The sequence below is a fragment of the Periplaneta americana genome, chromosome 10 (genome assembly GCF_040183065.1).
Source record: "Periplaneta americana isolate PAMFEO1 chromosome 10, P.americana_PAMFEO1_priV1, whole genome shotgun sequence".
NCBI lineage: Eukaryota > Metazoa > Arthropoda > Insecta > Blattodea > Blattidae > Periplaneta > Periplaneta americana.
Window position 1 is genome coordinate 106302602 of NC_091126.1, and position 26958 is coordinate 106329559.

The 26958-nt window shown below is 35.2% G+C and overlaps 1 protein-coding gene and 1 long non-coding RNA gene across 4 annotated transcripts in view; one reads left to right on the top strand and one right to left on the bottom strand.

Annotated features, from left to right (window-relative positions):
* The window catches only part of LOC138707935 (prolyl 3-hydroxylase 1-like), a 487774-nt gene that overhangs the window by 299232 nt on the left and 161584 nt on the right, over positions 1 to 26958 (top strand). The window lies entirely within an intron of this gene.
* On the bottom strand, positions 18742 to 20688 carry LOC138707937 (uncharacterized). The gene is made up of 4 exons (XR_011334465.1): positions 20426 to 20688; positions 19267 to 19457; positions 19001 to 19059; positions 18742 to 18853 (listed from the first exon to the last, which is right to left on the bottom strand). It is a non-coding gene; the product is annotated as an uncharacterized lncRNA (long non-coding RNA).

Genomic DNA, 26958 nt, shown 5'->3' on the forward strand with positions numbered 1-26958 from the left:
CTCAATTTGTAAAATAATAAGTACCAAATATCACCTCCTTCTCAGAATAGCATAGGTGAACACATGTAACACACCTTAACAAAAGACACGAATACATAAATAAACAACACAATAAGTGCTCATTATGTTTCATTTATAATCTCAGATCTCCACTGCAAAATAAGTACGTAAATATCATCTTACCTCAATAGAAGAAAACACGTGTAGCAAAAAACTTCTGAGTAATATTACCCAAAACACGTTGAAATAGGAATGAAAACACATACCGGTACGCAAAACATCGACGCAGAATTCGATTTGTTGATTTGTTTGCCATCTATTGAGGAATTATTGAAGGAACGAGGACTTATTGCTTACCAATGTCGGTGGATGTCTCTCAGTTCACGTTGTAAATAACTCAAATCAAGTTGCACCCCCCTGGTGCAAGTGGCTCTCATTTGAGCGGACGTAATATACTTATAAATATCCACGGTGCGACGCGATCGATATTCGTCGAGGAGAATAATTTTCGGTGGCGCAACGAAATCGGAAGTTGTCGGATAGACTTCCGGGCTTTACCGTTTGAGGCTGAATTGCTGACAAAACATTCAGCTCTTTATGTAGCCTATCTGTGCATTTTAAATTCTTTATAGAGTATGAATTAAAATGGATTGTGAAAAACTGATTAATTTGTGTTTAAAAATATACCTTCCTTCATGACAAAAGCCACAAATACTATTGTAACAATAACATGTTGATAATACCTTAGAGAAATAAGTAGCACACTAGGAAATATTACAAACGGAAATAGTATACTATTACGATCCAAGGTTGGGAATTGCTTTTACAAAATCAAGAAAAAGTTTTTCAATTTCTGAAATTTTGTAATGCTCTTCACAAATGTGTATTGTACAGTATTTTTTGCACGATAATATATTTTGAAAATAATATTTTTTAAAATATTAATGTACAGTACCTACGTACGTTATTTTTTTTATTTATTTTTTTTTTAAATTCGTCAACTTTTGGATACAGTATCGAAATCTTGGGTGATCTCCCGACTGTTCCTAATTACTTTTACTTATTGCTGAGAGGTAGTTCATTTATGATGCTGCACTCCCGTCATAACCAGGATGAACAGCGTGAAAACAAATTTGACAGATAACTATGAGAGGAGGAACAAAGGTGTACGATGTCTTGTGTAGTACTGAGGGTTATAAGTTCCTAGTTTTGATACATACACATTTTGGTGGGAATGTGCCTGTTTATAAAATGTTTCAGCGAATCTTCTAATGATAACTGGGATACTTTCCACTTTTAGATCTTGATGTATCTCTTCGTTTCTTGTGTACCACCCGCTGTTATGAATTACACGTAATACTTTATTTTGTACAACTCGAATGGGATCTAATGTTGTCTTAGGTGCGTATCCCCATACTGTAGAACCATACAAAAGCACTGATCTAATCAGCAATTTATAAATTGTCACTTTTTTAGATGTTGACAATGCACGTGTTTTTAAAAGGGGATACAGTTGTACCATTCTTGCTATTGTTTTTGCTCGTGTATTTGCAATGTTGGTATGCCATAACAGACGACTATCCAAATGGATTCCAAGATACTTAACAGAATCCTGAAATTCAAGGGCAATACCATACAGTGTGAGTTTAGTTTGTGGTACACTTCGAGTTCTACTGAAGGCTATGACTTGACTCTTCATTGTATTTACTGTTAAGCGCCAATGTTGGAACCATTCTTCTATAAGGTGGACATGCCGTTGAAGTCGACCAATGGCTAGATCGGCATTACGATGTGTAGTGTATGCTAGTGTATCATCTGCATATAAGGCTAACCTGGTGACGTCAGTTTCTGGAAGATCTGAAGTATATGCACAATATAAGTAAGGGCCCAATACTGAGCCTTGCGGAACTCCTCCTTGAATTTTCTTTTGTCTTGATAAACAGCCGTCTTCCTTAACACAGAAACGTCTGTTCCGAAGAAAATCAGCAATAATATGAATCAGTGCATCAGGAACCTCTGATTGGATTAATTTATAAATTATACCAGTATGCCACACAGAGTCAAATGCACTTTTGACATCGAGAAATATTGCTACGGTAGTAGCTCTGTTATTAAAACCGATAGTTGTTTGTTCAACAAGACGCAGCAGTTGGTGTGTTGTGGAGAGACCTTGTTGATATGCAGCCTGATAGGGTGGAATAAGGTTTGGTGCACTGTGTAGAAGTCTGGTCATAAGAATTCGTTCAAATACTTTGCCAAGAGCATTAATCAAACTTATTGGTCTGCGATTTGCTGGAACCTTTGGATTTTTCTTTTGTTTGGGAATGGCAGTAATATATGCAAGTTTCCAAGCATCTGGAAAATATCGATGAGCTATACACTGATTGAAAAGCTTGGTAATATACATAAGTGCCTTTCTAGGTAAGTTTTTAAGTTCCATGTTGTTAATTTTATCAGGACCTGGTGCCTTTTTAGGTTTAAGGCGTTTAATAATGGTTTTGACTTCTGACGGGCTCCTTAAACAAATGTACTGGGATACGGGACATAGTAGGAATGTGCTGACAGTTTCCTCGACATGGCGATAATGTTCAACTAAGCTGTCACACTCATTAGCAGGTTTAAATTGGTTCTCAAAACAATCGGCTATCAGTTCAGCTTTTTCACAGGACTTATAAACTGGGCCATCTTTGCCATGTAAAGGTTGATTTTTAGAGTAGGAATCATGTTTGGTTAACCGTTTGGTGATTGTCCAAATTTTATTTGACTGTCCTGCATCAGCAACATCTTTTTCAAATTTCGAAACTTTGATTTCTAGTGCCATTTTGTGCACTCTATTTTTCATAATGTTATATACGTTTTTGTCAATTTGTGATCTAGTTTTTTGCCAGCGCTTACGAGCTCTCTGTTTAGCCATTCTTAGTAGACGTAAATTCGAGTTTTGATGGAGATAACTTTGTATTGGTTCTTTCTCTAGTGAAGCATATTTTGCTGCTTTCAAAGTATTTTCAAAGATTTTAATTCCTTCATCAATGTCTTCTTTTGTTGTAATCAATGGATTAGCAGAAATTGATTGTGAAATATATCCCCGATAGGACGACCAATCCATGCTGCTTAAGAAAGCTTGAGGAAATAGCCTCTCAGTAGTTGCTCTTTCAATGATTAAAACAACAGGGTTATGATCAGAGGACAGTTCTTGTAAAGTGTCTATAAACAGGGGTACAGTATTACATCTGAAAAGAAATCCATCAAGTACATCTGGTTTATGATTTGCATTTTGAGGGTAGAAAGTAGGTTTGTTAGGAGCTAAGATTTGATAGCCGTGCTTGTCAGCATGTTTTGAGAGTATGCGACCTCTGGTTGTTGTTACGCGTGAATTCCACTCAATGTTCTTAGCGTTGAAGTCACCGCCAATTATGAAATTATTTGATATACAGGATATTGCATCAAGTTCTGAAACTAAGAAAGGCTTATTTGGAGAGCAATACATCGATCCAATTAAAATGGTTTCGTTATTGTACTGAATTTCAATTAAAGTTATAGATATGTGTGTAAGCTGGGGTGATTGTATTCTGTAGTGTCTAATACAATTTTTAATTAAGATAGCTGTTCCACCAAAAGGGCCATTACTTCCATCAGAGCGATACACTGTATAATTTTTAACGCTGAGTTTCTTATTAGGTGTTAATTGAGTTTCTGTGATCAAAAACACATCTATATCATGCTGATGTAAAAAGTCTTCAAGTACATTTTTATCCCTAGTCACTCCATTGGCATTCCAGGTCACTATTTTTAGTGGCTTGTGTAACTTTTGTCTGGGTTTATTTTGTTCCATTTCCAAACAGACTAGAAACACCATCAATGAACACTGATATTTTATTAAAAATATCATTTTGTTGCTTCACTTGCAAGAAGGTTTGATGTAAACATCTTAAATAATAACTGATATTGAATGTTTTTAAAAAGTTCCACCAGTCTCTCAATTCATGAAAAAATTGACTGAAAGATGAACTGTCAGCAAATTGATCTGGTGCCTGTCGAGTATTATCATCGATATTTACCTTTCGGAATCCTTTAATAACCTGTTGAGTGACAGGAAGTGGAGGAAAAGACTGGGCAGAAAGATCTGGCTGCTTCTTATGGGTAGGATTCCTGGTTTTCACTCCATTTACGTAAGCTTGGTATTTTGGGCACTGTCTAAAATTAGCAGGATGATCCCCTTGGCAATTTGCACATTTTGCAGGAATAGAAGTAGGTTTTTGACAAGAATATGATTCATGGTTCTCACCACATTTAACACATCGTGGTTGGATGTGGCATGAATAAGCCTTGTGGCCAAACCCTTGACACTTGTAACATTGAATCGCCCCTTGCCGGGAGATGTAATCTTCAATTTCCACTCTAAGATGGCAAAGACTGCGTAACTGACGAATATCGGGTTTGTCTAGTCAGGATCCAAATTGGCATAGGCAACCATGTCATTAAGCCTGTGTTTTCATCTTGGACTTTTTTCCTTAATTGTCGAACTGACTCAATAGGATAATTTAAACTCCGAAGTTCAGTTAGGATTTCTTCAGACGAGGATTCATTTGGAAGTCCTTTTAGAACAACTTTCAATACTTTTGAAATGTTATAAGGAAAGGTATAGAAATTATATTTTTGCAGAATCAAATAATCTTGTAATTTCTCAAAATCATCTTTTGTTGAAACATATAGTTTCAGACCGACAGGACTAAACTTTCCTTCTGCTAATATTTGAAGCGAGTTCTTCAAAGTTTGTTGCAACTTAAAGTAATCAACTTTACTTGTTACCACAATAGGAGGTGGTGGCTTATGTTTCCGACTTCCATTTTGGGAATTTGCAGATTTTTCTTCTGTGGTGGAAAAATCCATTTGTGATGTAGGTTGTTGACTTATAGAATTATCTATTTCAATTTCTGGATCTTCTAATAGTGGTTGGAAAACATTGTTAGTTTTCACCGGAACTGTAGTTCCCATTTTCTTATACAAACGACTAGCTGAAGTTCGGGGAAGAACTCCCTTCATTTTACTATGTACTGACTTGAATTTAAATTCATGTATGTCGGCTTCTCTAGCTGAGGATATTTTTCCGACTTTACGCCGTGTTCCAGAAGAGTTGTGAACTTCATCAATATGCGAAGAAATGGCATTCTTCTCCAGTTGTGGATTTATAGCAGCATCATAGATGTCTGAATGAACCTGAGCAGTAGTTATAATTTCACTGAAATCACTCGAATTTTCATTAGAAGTCATATTGAATAAACAACACAATGGGTCCGTCTACAAACGGCCCAAAAACGAAGAGAATGTAACTCAAATAAATATAATAATTGTAATTAACACACAAAAATTAAGAACTTGCTTTCAGCACAAATTTTAAATAATCTGAACACTAGTGAAAGTTAAACACAATGTGAGCACTGTACGCAACAACACGCAGCTACTAACTACGTACGTTAGACTATGAATATCTGACTGATTCTCAGCAAGAAGTTTGTCTCATAGGTGTCGGTAGGTGGCAGAAGTAGCTTTAATTACAACCCTAGAGCACTTATTTGTAATATTTTATCAATCATCATACTTATCTAAGTTGGCAACTCTGAATTCAGTAAAATAAACTTCCAGTAGTGGCGGCCGTTTGCTGTAACGACGAAAAAACACTATCGTGCAAGAATAGTTTTAATGCATTTTTTAGCCGCGTCGCACCGCTTCACACTAATGAGAACAGACTAGAGAAAATATTAGCGTATTAGTCGGCAAATATTTGGCATTTAGAATTTGTAGAACGCGACTTCTCAACCCTCACGCTCTAGTTCACCTGTCTGTACCTGTAGGGTTTGTTGACATGCTTCATTGAACTTACTCGCGTACCGATAATTACCAGCGCAGCGGCAGCGACGGCTTTGTAAGAAATAATGTCTCTTTTAACATAACGTAAGTGACTGAATCAAAGAAGGCAAGGAAATACTATTTCCATAAGAAATGGGAAGAACAGTACTTTTTTGTGGGGAAGGGAAGAACATTATTTTTTTTTGTGCCGAAAAGTATTAACTAGCTTGTGAATATAATATGAAATGTGCAGCGACATTACTCGTATGAAAATGTGTATCGTACGCATAGGTGTATGAAAGGATAAGTGTTTAATTCTTTAAGGTTCAGTTAATTAAAATTTAGTAATTTTTTTCTGAAACATGCAGCTCTTTTCTTGAACATTATGTATATGCCTATATACAGAGTGAGTCATAAGAATGTTTGGAAAACGCGTGAGTGTGCTCCTGGATCAAAAATAAGAACAATTCCTTATATGAAAATTTGACGGATAATGCTTATTTATTGGAAAAATAGTAATAGTGACTTTTGTTTTCATAAGTATCTGATCATATTATTGTGTTGTTTTTGTTTTGATTTTGTATCAATATTTGTTTACAAAAAACACAGTGACAAGACAGTAGTACATTGCTTTTGTTTTGATTAGACGCGGTGGTCCAGTGCCTTGGCCACCGGATCACCCGACCTCACCCCATTAGATTTTTATCTTTGGGTCACTTGAAGGCTGTCGTCTATGCAACACCAGTGAATGATGCAGGGGCGCTATTGCAACATGTTGAAAATGCATGCCAATTGATCCGTGATGACAACATGGCGTTTGAGCGAACTCGCCAGTCGTGTGTACGTCGTATTCAGGCATGTGTAAACAATGGCGGGGGACACATTGAGTACCTTTTGTAAACGTTAAATGACAAGTTTCCAAACATCTACTTGTGACACAACAAAAAAAAAGAACAAAAACAATGTATGACCATTTCCTCAATAAATAAGCATTTTCCGTCAAATTTTCATATAAGAAATTGTTCTTACTTTTGATCCAGGAGCACGCTCACGCGTTTTCCAAACATACTTATGACTCACCCTGTGTATGTGTGTGTGCGTGTGCGTGCACCGGGTGTTTGAGATCACCCGTATCAGCCTTTTTTCTCGAAAACTATATGGTACTGGTTGTTCATAAAAAAATAGGTAACCAAAACCTATGTAAAGAATCGATTGATGGTATTAACATTTCCTGTAACAAACCGAAAGTAGGCGTACCTGTGGTCAACTTCGAAATTTCAAATGAGAATATGGGTCATTGAAGGTAGTACTTTAAAAAAGAAACAAAGATGACTCGGAGGAGGTGAATTAGATGTGCAGGTATTATGTTACATATTTTATTTTTTCATTATATCTATGTAGAAGGATCAGATGACTTATTAGATACAGAGTCAGTAATTTTGCCAAGGGATTCTCTCTTTCAGGGTTTGGAGTTCTCTAACATGCAATACATTTACAGCATGGAACTAATAGCTTTATTTCCCTCCCAAAGGAAGGCATGCTAAGGGCTTGATCCCGCATTATTATTATTATTATTATTATTATTATTATTATTATTATTATTATTATTATTATTATTATTATTATTATTATTATGCAATTGATTTAATGTGTTCGTAAATTGAAAGTACATTGAAAAGAATCCAATTAGTTGCAAAAGAAAATACATTGAAAGAGTCCAGCCAGGAGGAAACGTTGCAACATCTGAAAGACAACTTCCCCTAACTGGCCTGTCAATCACTGTCAGCTGTGTAGAAGTGGTGTGAGCAACGAGTTAGATGTAACTCGTTGGGTGTGAGTCAGTGTTCTTGCGGAGCCGAGAGTATAGGGATATCTTATGCGAAGTTTTACCGCTAGATGGCAGGAGCGTTCCATGCGGCGCAACATGTTGTAGGGCTTGTTGTGTCATATGCTACAGTTGATTACGTTTATCCGCTTGTTGGTTTTCTGTACGTGTCAAAATTATATTTACAATTATTTTGTATAACCTAGTATAATTTAATATAATTCAATATTTTCTCACCTCAAAATGTAATTTAATTTACAATAAATAATAACGTAAACCTGTATAATATTGAGCAATTGCCCGAGATAGGTGGGGAAATCTGCAGTATGCAGAATATAGATACGAGTAATTTGAATGTTCATGAACCTAAACGAGAACTTTGAGAACGAGATGCACGAATAAAAAAACAGGAACTATGTCGAAGGTGAATATTGCCCTCTTTAATCATTAGTACTTAAGAACCGTACGCTAAAAACAGGATATGCACCCACCAATATGTTATATATATATATATATATATATATATATATATATATATATATATATATATATATATATATATATATATAGGGAAGGAACTATCGTGATTAAATTCCTTGTATTTTTTTTCTGCAATTGCAGAAAGATCAAATGCAATTTTGAATAGGATGATATAATATGATCGAAGTAGTTTTCTAGGTTAAGGACATGCAGTTTTGAAATTATTCAAATCTGCTTTACAGGGAGCTTTACCTGAAAGACTAGATTTGCATAAGTAGGATGAATTTGAAAATTTGAAGTTACAACATGGTTTTAATAATAATTAGGGTACAGTACATTAAAAACATTATTCACGAAATGAATTTCACTACGGATCCTCCTGGGTAATAAACATCACACTTTATCGTGAGTTTACTGCAGGCGTAAACTTCGGAGACTCCTACAACTACTGGATATAATCTAAGCTAACATAGCTCGCTGTCGAGATTGCATATGTTTTTATTAGTTTTTCTTTTTCCTCTTCCAAAATGAAACTGTAGTCAACAATTCCTTACTTGAAGTAGTTACTTTCGAGAAGCAATTTAATTACTTATAATTTTTTTAAGGTTTAAAGCATATATTCGAAATATTTCGGGACCTGATTGAAGACAAAAAGCTTTCCCTGGTGTTTACATATAGGAACATAACAAAAATTTGCCATTTTTAGTTGTTTTTAAGAGTATTTAATATACTAATACACTACGTATATCCTCAATGTTTATATACCGAAAAACAAATGCACACGCAAAGCGCCTCCCTCAAAGTACACGTGCGTTATCTGTTGGTGCTAGTTCAGAATATCCTTATTGTCTTTCTACGCTAGGGAAAATAAATGTGTTGGCATTCCTGTAAATTACTGTGTTAGACTGTTGGTATTCTTGGAAACAATTGCAGTATCAGAGTCTTCTCATTCCCTTGTCCGTTTCGGTGAAGTGCGGATGGGGAACAATACTACATTAGATTATTTTCAATTTATTATACTTTTAACAATACTGTTAGGAATTTTCAATAGTATTAAGCACTACGATATTAAACTAGGAGCTATTTTATATTGAAATTATGACACAGTAGCCTTTTAAGTAGGCAGAAGTGTCGTTAACCCGGAAGTGAAGTGAAGTGAAGTGAAGAGTCTTCTCTTTCTAACTCGTTGGAGCCTTCTTTAGTTACAAGCCGGGGCATGGGTAGGTTTGGCAATGCAGAGTGGAGGCGGGAGATTTTAGAGTGATATTGTGTTTGCTCATTGCTTTCGTTATACGTAACGCGTATTTTTTCAATATTACTTCATGCACAAAGGTAAGATCAAGATTCAGAGTAGTGATGTAAATTATTACGGGTTCGAAAATAGTGTTTTATTGCAATCAATTAGCTATACTTCAGAATACGGCGTAAGTAGGCTACTTACACACAAAGGCTGCCACTTAAAATAATTACAAAAAAAAACATGTTTTTATTGATAGTACGAAGGTAAATAAATAAATAAATAAAAAAGAGGTGAAACGAGGATTGAGCGGATTCCGACGATTTTGCAATACAAAATGTTCGAATTATAAAGCGAATTTGATGGAATTTTTTGTGGAGATGCATTTTAAAACTTAAGCATTCTATTGGTAATTGTTACAAGTAAAATAACTGTAGAGATATGTGGCAAATTACCTGTGAAATGAAACGTCCAACGTAATGTGAGTGCAAACGTTCTGTTTTCTAGTCAGTGAAACGATTTTAGTCACATGAAACACACGATACGATGTAATGTGAAGAACGCTGAACTGTTATTAATTCAATACGCACTGAAAAACACTCCGCTGGAGCATATATTACTACAATAAACACATAAATTTCACAACTGAACTTTCTTTCGAAGCCCGCCATTATGATACACAATGACGTCCTTCAACTGCCAACGTAAAAAACAAAAAATCACTACTTCACGACAGCCACACTCAATCGCTTGCGTTTTCGATCAAATTCGTGCATGCACCGCTTTCCGGATCAATAAAGTTGAGGCTCTGATTCACAGTCAAATGACGGAAATTGTTAACATCCAGGCCTTCATATCCCTTCCAGCAGTCCGTCATTATTGTGGTTTGAGCGGCGACATGTTTCCGAATAACACCAAGAAAAGTATCTTTGTCCCTCTTATTATTCGGACAAATCTCCAATCGCACTTCCTTCGTCTCACGATCTATCATGCCCAAAACCCGAGAACCCTCCACAATACGACCACCAGCCTAAAATTTCCTACGTCCAATCTTGCATTCATCAATTTCTACTATATGATTCGGCCCTCCAATTCTAGGTTCGTTCTTCTAACGGCGATCCACATTGTCTGAAAGAAAATAACACTTATAGCAAATAAAAGCCTACAAAAACCTAAACTAACCTAACCTAACGCATCATAAAAGTCTAAACTAACCTAACCTATTTCACTAAACTCCAAAACTAACCTAACCTGTCAATAAAACCTAAACTATCCTAACCCAACATTGCACAGTTTCGTATATGCAAAGCATAACAAAAGCCTAAACTAACCTAACCCAACTTCTCAACAAAATCCTAAACAAACCCAACCTAACCTGCCACAGATTTGCCTACACAAAGCATAAAAAAGCTAAAACTATCTAACACATAACAAAAACCTAAAATAACCTAACTTAATCTAAATCCTAAACAAACCTAACCTAACCAAAACCCTAAACTAACTTAACCTAACCAAATTTCTAACCTAACCTAACATAAACAAACCTAACTAAAACCCTAAACTAACCTAACCAAAACCCTAAACTAACCTAACCTAACCAAAACCCTAAACTAACCTAACCTAACCAAAATCGCAACCTAACCTAATCTAAAGAAAACCCTAACCAACCTCACCTAACCTATCCTAAACCCTAAACTAACCTAACCCAACCAAAATCCTAAACTAACCTAACCTAACCAAATTTCTAACCTAACCTAACATAAACCTAACTAAAACCCTAAACTAACCTAACCAAAATCCTAAACTAACCTAACCTAACCAAAACCCTAAACTAACCTAACCTAACCAAAATCGTAACCTAATCTAAACTAACCTAACCTAAAGAAAACCCTAACATAACCTCACCTAACCTATCCTAACCAAAACCCTAAACTAACCTAACCTAACCAAAATCCTAAACTAACCTAACCTAACCTAATCAAAACCCTAAACTAACCTAACCTAACCTAAAACCCTAAACTAACCTAACCTAACCTAACCAAAGCCCTAAACTAACCTAACCTAACCTAACCAAAATTCTAACCCAACCTAACCTAACCTAACCAAAATCCAAAACTAACCTAACCTAACCTAAACCCTAAACTAACCTAACCTGTCACAGATAATTATGCTTCGTATCATAAAAGTCTAAACTAACCTAACCTGTCACTAAAATCCTAAACTAACCTAACCTGTCACTAAAATCCTAAACTAACCTACCTGTCACTAAATCCTAAACTAACCTAATACGTAACGCATCATAAAAACCTAAGATAACGTAACCTGTCACTAAAATCCTACACTAACCTTATCTAACCTAACCTAACCTAACCTAACCAAAACCCTAAACTAACCTAACCTAACCAAAACCCTAAACTAACCTAACCTGTCACAGATAATTATGCAATGCATTATAAAAGTCTAAACTAACCTAATATGTCACTTAAATCCTAAACTAACCTAACCTGTCACTAAAATCCTAAACTAACCTAACCTATCACTAAAATCCTAAACTAACCTAACCTGTCACTAAAATCCTAAACTAACCTAACCTATCACTAAAATCCTAAACTAACCTAACCTGTCACAAATAATTACGTAACGCACCATAAAAACCTAAGCTAACCTAACCTGTCAATAAAATCCTACACTAACCTTATCTATCCTAATATTATTTCAATGTACCGAAGTACATATGATATTTCCATGCAGATATTCTGCGTCATCATACGATACGTTCCATTACTCTTTCATCGTTATCTATCCTAAGCTAACCTGTCAGTAAAATCCTAAACTAACCTAACCTGTCAGTAAAATCCTAAATTAACCCAATCTGCCATAACAGTTCATTTTCTTACCTCTACACACTTCCCTCAAGTATGAAAACCAATCCGTGATCGTTGACTCCGCTACATCTGGTACATTCGTCTCATCGCACTCCCTTATTGTTTGGGAGTACGAAAACTCCCCACAAAGTGGACACTCCATATTTGCGGGAAGCAGACCTTTCTCCCGGCACCACTGTTGCGCTTCATTTTCACTATTAATAATGCTCAGCTTTCTAATATTAATACGATCACCTACTGCAGCCATTTCCACAACTACGAATTCCCGCTCGAACATTACAAACTAGCGCGAAACATTCGTTATGTTATATCGATAGCTATGAATTTATACATTTTAAATACCCGCGTAACCATCCCGCTGCAATATTGCAAACTAGCGCGGAACGTTCGTAATGCCTCGTAAGTTATGTTGGTATGACATGTAAGATGGCTGGAAGTGCAGGAAGAGAATACGCTCAATCCTCGTTCAACCAAAAAAGATATTCCTTGCACCGAAAATAATAAAATCAATAATGCAATAAAGACGTAAGTTCCTACGCAGTATTCTGAAGTTCCATTCAGTTAACAAATTTGTGGCTAGCAAATTGACAATGTTTTGCGACTTAATGGTGTTTCATCTGTGAAAGGTTTAGGATATATTTTAATATTATCTTCTGCGATTATCTATCGTGTTTTTCTACAAATATTTCAGATGCCTAGAAAGTGCTGTGTGCCTATGTGTCGTAGCAACTACACTTATAATTTTAAAAAAATAAATACATACTTGTTTTTTTTTTATTGATGGTACAAGGGAAAATAAATAAATACTTAAAGAAATGTTACTTGTACCAAAAATAAATAAAATAATGACGTACTTTCGCAATACCCTATTCCAATCAATTAACCATTATGTGGCTAATAAATTGACAATGTTTTGCCGCTTAATGTTGTTTCACCTCTGACATGAAAGGTGTAGGATATCATATGCATTTTAATTTTATGTGATTATGTCGTGCTTTTCTATAAATATTTCAGATGTCCAGGAAGCCAGATTTAGTTTGAACCTGGCCAGTCACCATAACAATACTGTTATCCTAAATTATTTGTTATAAACTTTTTAAAATATAATTTTAAATAAATATAACTACAGAAAACAAGCTAAACATGTGAATTATGCAAATAGGCCTAAAATAAAATGTAAACAGAAGAAACTATTGACATTCCTATTATAATAAAAGTATGAGGATGTAAATACAGTTAAGCCAAGTAAAACAATCTATGAAAAAATGAAAACATCCCTTCAACATAATACGTAACAAAACGCAACATTATCTATTAAGTACATGTATGTATCAATTAGCGTAAACTCAGTGGACTTTAAATCCTGTAAAGACCAAACCAAGAAAGTGATTATATGCATCTACAAATTATAGATAGTTCTGACGTATAGCAGGCATTCCGAATCTTCAACAAAACTGCAACATTTATGGGATCACAAAACAGTTGTTTACAATGACTTTGAAACCCAACGGCGTAACTTTATTGATATAGCCTGCGAGACCCAACAATTTGACTAGAATTCTGATACACACATACCACAAATAAGAATATAAAAATGTGGTTATACAATATTTAATAGAATAGTCAATTACTTTGTCATCCATAACCGTAAAAATTCCCAAAGACTGCAACCATTTTATTTTCATTTATTGTCTTGTTTTTTATCACCAACACGCATTTAGTTTATAATACATCAACAATTAACGTTCGGTACGACCGCAAACATAATTCCATCGACACACACTTATATTGTAACATTAATTTACATTGGAAATCGGCATTAGCACAAACACGTGTCCTGCACGGTCAGCCTCCGGGTGACAGTTAATTACAGTGTTGCCGACGTATGGCCCCGGCTTGTAACTAAATAAGCTCTGGCAGTATGCACTGCTAAACCTGACGATTAAACTAACTCGTTGCTGACAAATAAATATATACCATTCCAAATAAAAGTTTTGCAAGAATTTCGCCAAATGTTGTTTGTATTATTTGTAAATAGAAAACTATACTCTGTAAGTAGCTATATATTCGTGTTATACAATTTCGTTAATATTAATGACGTATTTACCCGCATGTGTTTGTAAACGTGTGTATATAAACATGGTATGCTATATGGATTATAGTCATATAATAGGTCAATGTTACTTATGTCCCGCCCACTATAAGAGACATAGGCCAATTATACACATATTTAGGGCCTGTACTATGACTCTCGGATAAAGTTCTAGTTTAAACTTATCCGGCAGATGGCATATTTATCCGGAAGTTGGGTTGTAATTGCGTACTACGACTTTTGGTTATGTGCAATCTGGAGGCTAAACTTCCAGATTAGCAATCCGGAAGGCAGAGTAGCAGATAGGCATTATCCGGAGGTTGGAACTCGGTGTTGAAATCAAGATGGCTGCACGTTGTACAGCTGGTGATTTGAAGGATCAATTTAATTTTGATACTGATTCTGATGATAAGTTCTGGAGTAGATGCTTCGTTATATCAGAACAGCAAAACGAATTAGGCTGCGTCCAAATAATTTTGAAGAGTGGGATGACGAGAAATTTTTTAGACAGTTTCGAATAACAAAACCTACTACATGAAATCAATTATCAACTGAAACAAGACACAGCTCGTAAGTACACAGTTAATAATAAGCTACACTATATCGGTAGGTATTACATCAATATTTTGTATATAATAGCACTATAATAATTATTTTGAAGTACAGTAACCTGTAATAGGCGTACAGTAGAAATGAGATTAGAATGTTGCTTCATGCAGGTGTTCTGTTGCCCTTTCAAGATATTAAGGTGATTAATATAATAATATAGGGCAACCTACAATAATAACAGTTTCAAAATACGTTTATATAAAAAATAATAACAGTATATAATATATCAAAATCCTTTATATGGTAAACTATCATTTCTTCACAATTGCGTTACCACTTTAAGATACAAATGTATTCACATATTTGGCTTCTAGTCAAGTCATATGTACCGTAAACGAAAGAAAAATTGAGTGCCGACACCAATTTCCCAAATAAAGGTGGATAGTTGCTGTGAAAGTGGAGTGCAGTGGAGAGGTACGGGTAGGCGGGATCGCTCTATCGAGATAGAAGGGGTAGGCGGCAGGGAAGGGCAGCACATTCATTTCATTACTGTGTTTCCTTACTAATTAAAGGGAAAAGACAAGTTTTCGTAAGATCGAGTTAGTGACAGTTAGGTTAGTATGATTTGCATATATTTACAATTGTCTAAAAAAAAATGTCAAAACTACATCCAAACCTCTCTCTTCCAGGCTATCCTGTAGGGAGTCCTTGCCTTCTTTTGGTAACGCTATTGTAAAGATTTACCGGTAAAGGTTTAACCAAATCTCATTGTTTATACATTTTTCCAGAAATAATGCCTTACCTCCAATGGACCAACTGCTACTGGTATTGAGATTCTATGCCACTGGGAGAACATTGACAACAGTAGGAGATTTTTGTGGGGTCCACGAAGTTACAGCAGGAACTGTTGTCAATCGAGCTAGCGCTGCACTTGCTGCTTGGTTTAATTGAAGTGATGACTTTTAATGCTTCATTGGGAGTAGTTTTATTTGCTCCAGTAATTAAGTGCAAGGCTTTTTTTTTCCCCAAGGGATTCTGTCTCTCTTTTTGATGCTGTTACGAATACTTCTGAATAGTATTTTAATACAGGTTTTATGTATATATTATAGGTCTTGATTAAAGTTTTCCTAGAACTGTTTCATTTTGTGTCTGCTAGTTGTTTAGTCAACTCTCCGAAGATAGATTGGAATACCAATAAGGCATCACTCATGAGACAACTGTCAGGAGATAATGTGGTAGAGTGGCAAGTTCCCTTCTCCTTCCTTGCATATATCGCTCACCAGTAGGAATAGGCCTAACATATTTCACTAATCAGACTTAAGATATGCTTGCTATATATTATTATTTAACAAACTGTAACAGTTTATTGAATTTTAGACGTGACAGTTTTTCTTCATTTCCTTAAAGTTTTGGAATTGGCATTTATGTTTTGCAAGGGAGCTGTTTCATTCATGCTAGGCCTAATGATTCATGTATGCAAACATATTCATATCGTTACTTTTTAAATATATTTTATTGCTTGGATCCCTCACAGTGATGTCTTAACAGGCTAAGATGATTCAAACACAAAGGTTTTATAAATACATTTTAAAAATTATGACCAGGTACACTGTAGGCTATTTAAAACAATAAAAATGCACTGTATCTGCAATTCAAATTTATTTTACATAAGCAAAGTATGGTAAAACAACATTTTTCAAGAGGCTCATTAATTGAAGCGTCGGCTGGAACAACATTATAAGTTATATTTGGTAAAATTTACAGGAGCTGCAAAAAATGTGTATGCGTACAACTTTGTTATGAGGGTAGCAAACTTTTGAGTGGACAAATTTCACGTACTGCATTGATGGACAGTTGCAAGCCAAGGAGTATGGCAAGGTAACACACCGAATGAAAATTTTGTAACTTACAACGTTGTTCCAGCTGACGCTTCAATTGTATTCAGGTACTCTGTGAATGTGTACTAAAAACAAGAGAGATGCACTATAGCTGCAATTAATTTTAAAATTTATTTATTTATTTTGTGTGAACAAAACACGACATTTTTCAGGAGACACAATAAGCATAATCATTTATTACATCCACTGTCTCATTATATATGCTATGGTACATGTCATATTTACAAATTAATAATATACAGGCTAATACATAAGAGTACATAGTAACTGTAATTAAACACAACACAAATACATATGCAAATACACAAAACTTGGAAAACTGTGGCAGAGCCAACTTCAGCTATAAGCCCCATTTGTTAGAGATCTGCACAGGCCATAATTCTTAGGCCCGGCCCATCTCAGCCTGATCTGAACCAGACCCGAACCCAACCAGAAACCTTAGATTAGCTAATAATTGTCACCTGACTCGAACCTAATCCTGAAGACTAGCAGATAAAGCAGAGGCCAGAGACCACAGGGATCAAGAACAGCTGCAAGCGATTACCACTCCATTAGAAGGATGAGAAGAAGTAATCTCCCAGTCATCCAGGTCAAACAAATCTGGTCAACAAAATTAAACATATTTTTTGTTAAAACATAAAGAATGGGTGATTATTGTAGCATTTACTTTCTGCCACTAATTGAAGATGTCCTTGTAGATGGACCACCCATTAAAGAGGAGGAAAAAGTGATGTAAAAACTCCAAATCTTACTTTTGATATTCCAAACCCCATCTCTTTGCAAACATGAGGACATGACTTACTTTTATTTCAAATCATTCTTTGTTATAATGTTAGCATCCAACTTTCAACTAATGTATTTTTTAAAGAAATCACTGTTATAGTACTGAAGTTCATTCATTTCTAACATCTCAAGTAAAATTAAGTCAACATTAAACTTAGAGTTCACAGATGGAGAAAGATTTTTCAATGTGGCTAATGCATTCCTCAGAGGCTTGCTTTTTCTTTCCTTCTTTTTTTTTTTTTTTAAGCATCCTTGGGGTGTAACTCGATCAGCTATTATCCCATTATCAGCTGAAATATTTAAGAGAGGGATATATGGTTATATTCAGACCTTTCTTGGTTTAGCCTATACTACCTACACTGAATAAACCAGTAATTTCACTTAAAACTTGCTTTCATTGCACTGTGTAGACACCCGTACAGTGGAAAACCTTCATCTGCTGCACCAGCTGACTCTGTAATATTTTAAGAGTGGAATTAATTCTTAAGATATTTAATTCTGGAGAAAGATGATGTTTTATCATAAATGTGTGGACACTTCAAAGTCAGCAGCTGTAACAGTATTGTATTTTCTAACGTGCTATTAATCCAAACTCATTTTTAACAATAAGAAAGTGAAGCTGCAATAAAAGAGAGAGAGAGAAAACCAAGCAAATTGTTCTATTGTAAATAGAGTGTAGTCAGTTTCTGTTTTAACTTATGAAAAGATATTTTTCAGTTTTTCTGTACACAAGAAATCATTCACAAGTTTCAAAGTGAGAATCCTCACGGTAAAATTGAAATGCAACTTAACATAATGTGGCCTAATCTAATTACAAACCCATTACAGAGAAATCTCAAAATAAATTCTTCAGTTTAGTGTACTTTCTATTTTTAGGCCTACATTTATAAATTTCAAATTCCCACTCAAATCCCACATAATATTATAATACAATGATGTTTAGTTTTTATGACATCCATTTCTTGTGACCATTTCATCATTATGTACAATTTATATTTTAACATTTTTTTTAACTTTTGCATCTAATCTATCTACTGCTTGCTGCAGATTTCATATAGTATGTGTGTTAGTTTTATTTTCAACATGTTGGCTGAAAATGTGTTTACATATTACAGCTATTTCAGATTGGAAAAGTAAGCATCATACGTAGAATGTGAAAGAACGTTTTGTAGTATAAATCAAATTACCTGGAGATATTGTTGGGATGTCCAGTTTCACTTCAAAAACTAAAGAATTGCACTGTGAACCTGAATGGTACTGTAAATAAAAAAGAAATAATAGTATTATAATGTAATACCGGCATTAAATTAAATTTGTATAACAATTTTCAAGAATCTAATATTTTTTTTTTATCTCTAAAGCTCATCATCTCTTCTTCTGACTCTTAATTCCTTACACACTAACCTTATTCGTGTTATTAGCTGCACTGGTATCAGTGGAACTTGGTTTAGTTACTACTTTGGCTGTAACAAAAGAAAGTAAATAAATAAATAAATCAGTGAATGAATGAATAAATAAATAAATAAAAAGAATTCAAACTTGTGTTATACAATTTCCTCTGCTTATTATTTAATAATTGTATAACTTACAATATAGGTGAACTTATGCATTGAATATGAATCAAAATCACTGAGAAATCACTCAATTGATAGGAGAATTAAATCACTTACCTTGGCTAAGTTTGGATTTGGTTTTTCTTCAGTTGGAGGGGCTCCAATTGTTTGTAGCCTGCATTGTCTCTCTGCAACAGCAATTTTCTTTGTGTTCTTTTCCAAGAATTCAAATTTGCTTCTCAGCTGTTTTCAGGTCCTTGTATTTGTGCTGATGTTACTATATTCTTCCCATGCTTCATTCTATATTACTAAAAAGGAAGTAAAACTAGGTTAATTCCATATGCAACCTACAATATTAGAAAATATACTGTATTTCTCTTTTTCCCTTATCTAAGTTTCTATACCTAAATAAGCAAAAGCTTTTAATGGACGATTGTCAGTACAATATCAAACATATGGCTATACTGTACATAGAAACTTTGGAAAAAACTTAATATCTTCTGTTTCTGTGTTATTTTACGAGGTGTTGAATGTGCATTACAGTGAGTGATTATAGTCGAACTGGTAGAAGCAACAGATATTGCATTTTAGTGGAAACGTCTCTCCACCTCATGCTGTTCTTTTAAAAATTAATGTTAGGCCCCATCTGTGATCGAATGGTATTATAGGCCTAATACAAAATATCTGCCCATTTACTAGCAGTAAAATACGTAGGCCTAACATACTGAAATATTGGTAATTTGCTAGGAACAGTGTACCTTGCTGTACTAATGTTGGTTAGAAATCCCAGGCCAAAGGCATCATTCATTATTATCAGTATCAATGAACTTTTCTTTTTAAACGAGTTATTGTGCCTTCGATCCATGATTTGAAGCCGTGAAGTACACCATTTCTAAAAAATTACCGAAATAGGCCCTATTCGCTAATAATGTAGGCTATGCAACAAACTGAAAGCACATTTAATATTAATTACAATACAAAAATAATTGCCACCTACACTTCTTGTGCAGTTACACATGAATAAAACAATGATTATGGAGAAAAACGCACTTTTGCTGGAACCCGCACCCGTCCTCTTTAGGCCTACTAATTAAAACCAAAATACTATCATATGTTAGGAATTATTACTATTCGAAAAGTAACATAACCTTTAAATCTTACCTTTTGCTCCCATGTAAAGTTTCTTCATACAGTATGTGCAATTTTCTGTTCTTCACTCTGTTATTTTCTTGGCTGGAGCTTCAGTATTATAATAAATAATAACAATAATGCTTACAATAAAACCTCAAAATAAATAGTACCATATAAACACGGAACATAAACATGAAATACGCGGGGAAATGTATACCAACGCAATAAATTTCACTACATTTTCAGTAACTTCATTGCCAACGTAATAAAAATGTTACTATATCTTCCGGATAACAATCCTGCAGTTAAAATCCGCTGGTAGTACAGAACAAAATATTTAACTTCCAGATTGTTAAACTGGAGTATACGAATCTGGAGCTTTAACAGGCGATCGTAGTACAGGCCCTTAGTATAACTTGTTGCTTCTTTGACAGGTTAGATTTGGTTAGTTTAGGTTTTTGTTATAGCCTACCTTGCATATACGATAATAGCGCAACATCGGCAGTGATAAAAGTGAAATATTCGTTCAGTGGGCGTTGGATATTCTATATTCACCCATTGCCAGTGTTAGTGAAAATAAATTAACCAATTTTAAGATATAGAACGGGTAATTTGCTAGGAGACGTCGTTGCATATAGGCCACTTTTACACTAAACCTAACCTTAGTGTATACAACGTATACTAAAACACCAACCTAAACTAACCTAACCTGTCACAGATTAAGGAAAAGGTTAGGGGTGAATGTTACTTATGTCCCGCCCACTATAGGAGACATAGGCCAGTTTTACACTAATCCTAAACATTTAGTATAAATTGGGTGAAACGAGCGTTGAGCGACTTCCGCCGATTTTGGAATATACACCGACAAAAAATCACACTCAATCGCTTTCACCTTCATCTTGACGGGATAATAAAAGCCTAGCCTAACCTAACCTAACCTAAAGTGCGTCGGTGTCTATTCTAAAATCGGCGGAAGTCGCTCAACGCTCGTTTAACCAATATTAGTTAAGTGGGCGGCGGATACTCTACATTGACCAGGTTGGGTTAGATCAATTTAGGGTTTTTGTATATCTTGCAAAAAGTCAGAAGTCGGCGGAAGTCCCTCAACGCTCGTTTCACCGTAGACGAAAAGAAATTGTTCCATATTTTCTTGACATGTTTAATAATATGTTGCACGCACGTAGTAAGAAGAAATTCTGCGTGATTATGGAATATGTATGCATGTATATAAAACAAGGCGAGTCTGTGTCTATTCACTTCCTTTTTAAACATGCGGTAAGGTAATGATTAATGAGTTGGAGGTCAAAAGTGTCTCCCGTAAATGCGTTCTTGGGGTTGTAACAGTCGTCTTGGTAAAGGTTTGGCGTGAGATCTTCACTGTAGGCTATAAATATAGTTACAGTTAGTGTTAGTATAGACTTGATTGTGAAAATAGTAAAGCGAACAGTTGTGTAAGAAATATCATTAAGTGTACATAATAGAAATTCCGTTAGTTGTTCGAAGTTTAATTGTGAAGTTAAAAAAAATAATCCATTACAGTAGGAGGTTAGCCGACAGTGTCAAGAAATCACTTTCTTCTGTTCAATACGTCTTAGATATAAAACAAACAAATCTGTGAAGAATAGGAAACGTTCAAGACAACCGAAAATATTGGATTCAATACAAAAGCGTGCATTGTTAAGGTGTGTAAGTCAAAATTCTAAAACAAGTGACCCAAAATTAGCAGCCATGATGGAAGCAGATTACGGGATAAAGGTCGTGCCACAAACTATTTGTAATATTATAAAGAAAGCAGCATTTCATGGTAGAGTTGCTCGTAAAAAGTCTTATATCAGTAAGATCAACAGGCAGAGGTGATTGACATTCGCGAAAGAGTTCTGGAAGTCCATTGTTTTTAGTGACGAAAGCAAATATAATGTTTTTGATTCAGACAGTAGGATAATGATGTGGCGACAGTCAAATCAACAAAACTGATCCATAATCTGTGTCTAACTGTGAAAAATGGTGGAGGCGGTATTCGTGTTTGGGGTTGTATGAGTGCTGCAGGTGTTGGGAACTTGATATTTGTGGATGGAATTATGAACTGGCGTCAATATTTAGAAATATTAAAACAAAATCTTCATGGAAGTGCCGAAAAACTAAGCATTTGTATGTTATTCATATTCCAGCAGGATAAGCAAGCATACGGCATCAACTGTGAAGCACCGAAACAACTTCGTACACCCCAGACATAAATCCGATTAAGCATTTGTGGGATGAAGTTAAAAGAAGACTGAATGAACATAACATCAGGAACAAGCAACAACTATTGAAATAATAAAGAAGAATGATCCAAAATTGAGTCAAGAACAACCAAGAAACTAGTAGGAACTGTGTAGCTTTGGATCGTAACTTCTGATGTCACACCCGGATACTTAGTCAACAATCTAGTTCACTTCAATTGTAAATGTAGCTTAGAGACATGATCTCAGTAAGCTGCGAATTAAACTTAGGCCATGTCTCAAAGCTACAGTCCATATTACACACTAGTGACCAGCAACTAGCTGACTTAAACTACACACTAGAAGCTTTGAGCATGTACAGTATGCTTGAATCATGGCCTTCATAGATTATTTTTCTTAAAACTATGACATCATGGTGCAGCACTGAATTAAGAAGGCAGTGTCCTAATATAGTTTCATTATGAGTTATGTGAAAAAAAGCTAAGGGCCTAAAATATTACAATATTAAAAAAAAAATACAAAGAAGGTGCCGGAGTACCAATGTCAATGTTGAAGGTTAACTTATTGTTCTATATTTTACTTCCAAAGCTTCGTCAGATTTCATAGCTCCAATTGCTTATGAGCTTTGGACCAGTTAGAGAAAACGGAACATGGAGAAGAAGATATAATTTCGAACTGTACAGATTATATAATGAGCTGGACATTGTTAAATTCATAAAAATAAGAAGATTGGATTGAGCCGGGCATGTTGTGAGAATGCAAGATGATAGAGTTGCAAAGAGAGTTTTTAAATTCATTCTGATGGAAAGAATGAAGGTTGGGAGACCGAGATTGAGATGGGAAGACTGTGTGATGGATGACATTAAGACTTTGGGTGTTAGAAATTGGAGAAGTTTGGCATTGGATAGGGAGGAATGGTGAAAACTTCTGAAGAAGGCCAGGGCCCATGAAGGGCTGTCGTGCCATTGATGATGATGAATTGCTTATGAAGCATCCATGTTTCTTTAGTGTACGAGTCATCAATCAAGCAAGAATTTTCGTTTACTAGCTACTACGGACTTGATTCCTATGCACTATGTAGCTTTGGATCATGGCTTCTGACATCATATCTGGCTTTTTAGACAACTATCTAGTTCACTTCAACTGAAAATGTAGCTTTGAGACACTGTCTTAGTTTTGTTTCTTGTAATGGAGGTGACATAATCTCCTTTGTTTTAGACCATATAATAAATAGGTTTTTACTTACATGAACTGATTGAAATTCAGTGGAGATACTAATAAAAGTATAAGCTTTTTCCCTTTAGGCACAGCGAACCACAACAATGCACAATTTTAAATATAAGTGCAAATCAAAATTAGCTGATTTTACTGCACAGTGATTAACTGTTCTAAAACCACGTTCACAATGCAAAAATGTGGCAAACAAATTGAACCAAAAAATCGTTCTTTCTATAAATTCTGACATTTTAAGGCACTGGAACTAATTTTCACACCACATTAAATCATTTTAGTTTTTTAGTATGAGGTATCTCTTATAAAAGAATGGATGGTATGAAAATGAGTATGGCATGCATGAACACATCAACATATAATACTTACATCACAAAGTATTAAAAGAGAATACCATGATAAACGAGAGAGTTCTGCTGTAAGATGGACTCACATCGAAGCTGACATGGTCTGGGTAAGGATGAATGTTAAATGTTATGTTTTATTTAACGACGCTCGCAACTGCAGAGGTTATATCAGCGTCACCAGATGTGCCGGAATTTTGTCCCGCAGGAGTTCTTTTACATGCCAGTAAATCTACTGACATAAGCTGTCATATTTAAGCACACTTGAATGCCATCGACCTGGCCCGGGATCAAACCCGCAACCTTGGGCATAGAAGGCCAGCGCTATACCAACTCACCAACCAGGTCGACGGTAAGGATGATGATATCAATATTGCCATAGGCCTATGATATGATGGCATGTGGATGAAGCAAGGCCATGAATCTCTTTATGGAATTGGTATTGTAATCAGCGGTGGTTCCTCTATATGAGCACAGGAGCACGTGAACACCCTAAAAAGCAACAATAATCATACGTATTACTATATTAATATTATTACCGGTACCTCTATACTTTCCAATGTGCAATGACGTTCCTAAATTTTTCGTCTCGAGAGAATGTCCTGTTCGTGTGTCGTGTGTCTTTAAATCTCCATTGGACAGGTTGACAGTAGCTTGCACAATTTTTCTCTAGCAGGGTGGAATAGCCTGAGGCGAGAATGTTTTCTGATTTGGTACAATACCTCTGGCTCGCACAGGTCTTAACCTGCTAATGACAGAGAAAGAGAGATGCTCCATCTCTCTTGGGTCTGGTATCGTGTTCTCTTCTCCTTCTTTCCTCGTTTTCTCTCTTTACTCTTTCTTTTCAAAATACCGTTACACGCGGGGGCTGATTCTGTTGTCTTTTGTTCAGCAAAGTAAGGAAAATACAAGATGCATTGGTGCGTATTGAAAGTTGAAACAGTAACACTTGAAGTTTGGAGATGGACGTGTGTGAAATTGTGAGTGTGTTAAATTAAAATAGGATTAAAACATTCCTCCGTAACATCAGGACAGAAGACCGATTAAATACATTGGCTATGTTGGCAGTGGAAAAAAAACTTGTTAACAACATTAGAGACTTCAATAATAAAGTTATTGCTAAGTTTGCATCTCTCAAAACTAGGCGCATGGAGTTTCTCTACAAATAAATCTAGATCTTCAACACCATCTACAACAGCAGTGAAGGTGAGTCCTATGAATTAATTTTACTCCACTCTTCTTTAATGGTTTTAATTTTGGTTGATATGCTTAGATTTGGTGCATACATATTAGAACTCGTTTGTCTCTGATATGTGACTCAGCTATACGAGAATATATCAGTGTGTTCATTACTCATATTTTTTTTGTGAACACCCATCCAAGAAAGGAATGAGCCGCCACTGATTGTAATAAATGTTTTGACTGACTTGCTAATACATATTGCATATTATGATATTATCCAAGTATTGTGGTGTTTGTGCTCAGTATAGGAAGATAATGGCAGTAGAAAATGAAGAAATTAAATTGTGGCTAAAAATCATAAAGAAGACGAAAAATGTGACAAACTTTGACGCATTTTCCAAAGTAATAGAAATAGAAGCAGCAAAACAAATTTGGCAGAGATCAGTTGACTTATGTAAAATGAGATACACATCCCTCCCTTCTGATGGTGGCACAAGAACTTATAAGAGCCTTCAAGAGTTGTTAGTGTATGGCAGGGATGCAAAACTGGGTGCCAGTTGTGGAATACATCACAAGCCAGAGTATGTCATTCATCCCTTCCTTAACCCCATCCATCATGCATATGATAGTTTAGAGGGGATTTGTATTCACTGTCTAGTGGAGGAATTTAGCGCAATGTTGTTCGGTAGATATCAGTTTAAAGAGCAAAGAGAAAATGAATACTGTATTCGAAACAATCACAAAGCCCGTATGAGTTCTGTGTTTTGTTCTACTTATGTATGTGAGCAAACAGTCTCGAAAATGAACTTCATTAACACTTAAGTAGTCGCATGTTGTGTTGTCAACACCTCAGTCACATATACGGAGCTGTTAAATATATATTGAGTAAGCCTGTACTTCTAAAACCATCAGTACCTTTCTTAGAATTGGTAAGGCAGCAATAACCATAAACATGTTTGAAATCAGAATTCTCATACTCGATATAATAACGGTTTAAGTGGTGTGGGGTACAAAGTGTTACAACAATGCTTCTATTGTAAATAGTGACACTGACTAAACTGACCATACTTGTGTAACAAATAATAACAATGGATGTCAAGTGTGACTGTACGCAGAGAAAAATCAAGAAATTAGTCTGGAAAGGAAGATTAAAAAGTAAACAAATGATGAGGAGTGAATTGACGTTCGAATATTACATGTGAACCAATATTGAAATATTACCATTACTGGACATTAATTATAACATTATGATAGGGATTAAAGTATTTCATATAGTTGTATAAATAAAAAAGAGTTATTTCAATTATTCACTAAAAAAATAGTCCATAAGAACCCATTATATTTTAGGTATCAGCAACAACCCTTGCGACTGTTAATGTTACAAAATTAGGTGTGAGTGCCTGAGGGTTAAGAGCGACGATCGCTCAAAATTGACAGGTGCACATCTGATTTCCCTCCTCAGGCTGTAGGCCTCTACATCTTCAATATAACCTAATATAACGAAACTGCTGAACAAAAGAAGAATGCAGAGAAAATATGACACACATTGTAGTTGAAACTAAATTAATTACAGGAATGATTTTCCTTTATATTCATATGAGAAATTAGATTTGTTTTAGTTTTTATTGTGAGATCAGTGTGGTCCATTTTACTTAAAATAGAAAATACATTCTTATATACAGGCCTAAATACCAATACAA